The following is a 1,295-nucleotide window of genomic DNA, read 5'->3' as shown; positions in this document are numbered from 1 at the left end:
TGCTGTTGTGGTACCTGGGACCATTTTTTTTATTAGAATCTTAATCATCATCTGGAAAGAGAACATTCTAGAGTAATATCATTAAATGTAGCTCTGATAAAGCACAGTCCCTACTATGTATCATAAAGCAGGTACAAGATAATTTACATTCATAGAGATATGATACAGTACCGTCCTACATCAATAATACTAGAATCAGTTTTGGTTTGAAATTTACTTTGTCTGCAGATAAGATAGCTACCCCTGCTTTTTTCTGAGCTCCTGTCACATGAAGAATTGTTTTCTATCTTTTCACTTTCACTCTATGGGCTTCTTTTTGAACTAGGTGTGTTTCTTGTATACAACATATTGTTAGATTTTGCTTCTTATTCCATTTTGCCAGTCTATTTCTATTGATTGGTGAGTTGAGGCCATTGACATTGCTGGTTATAACTGATATGTACTAACTTATTATTGACATGTTTTTGGCCTTTTGCTGACTCTTTTTATTTTTTCCCCTTCTCCTTTTAATTTCTTGCCTTGCCTATTTGATTTGCTCTGTTGGGCCTCATGGTGTTGTTGCCTTCATTGTCTTTTTCTAGGATCTTGTTTAGAATTGCTTGTAGTGCTGGTTTGGTATTCGTGTAGTTTCTCAGGTGTTCTTTGTCGTGGAAGTGTCTTATTTCCCCATCCATTTTGAAAGAGAGTTTTGCTGGATACATCAGTCTAGGTTGGAGCTTGTTCTCTTTTAGTACTCGAAATATCTCATTCCAGGCTCTCTTTGACCTAAGGGTTTGTGTTGAAAAGTCTGCTGTGATTCTGATGGGCTTTCCTTTGCATGTGATTTGTTTCTTTTCTCTTACTGTTTATAGTATTTTGTTGTTCTGTTGGGTTTCTGGGATCTTGATTATTATATGTTATATGTCTAGGTGTAGAATTTTTTTGATTGTAGCTAGTTGGGGTCCTATATGCCTCAGTTATCTGAATGTCAAATTCTTCCCCTCTCTTCGGGAAGTTTTCTGTCATTAATTCTGCAAACAGCTTTTTAAAGTCATTTGTATTTTCTCCTGCTACTTCATGTATTCCTATCAGTCTTAAGTTATTCTTCTTTGCATCATCTAGGAGTTGTTGGATCGATTTCTCATGATCCCCTACTGTTTTTAAGAGACCTCTCTTTTCATGGTCACTGACTGCAATTTTATCTTCTGTATCTGAGATTCTATCTTCGGACTCTTTTATTCTTTTGTGAACACTCTCAATGGAGTTGTTAATCTCCTGGATATCTGTTTGAATCTGTCCTATGGATTCCATTTCTT

The sequence above is a fragment of the Fukomys damarensis genome, unplaced genomic scaffold, assembly GCF_012274545.1.
Source record: "Fukomys damarensis isolate Sample0158 unplaced genomic scaffold, DMR_v1.0_HiC HiC_scaffold_24, whole genome shotgun sequence".
NCBI lineage: Eukaryota > Metazoa > Chordata > Mammalia > Rodentia > Bathyergidae > Fukomys > Fukomys damarensis.
This window is presented reverse-complemented; position numbering follows the sequence as displayed.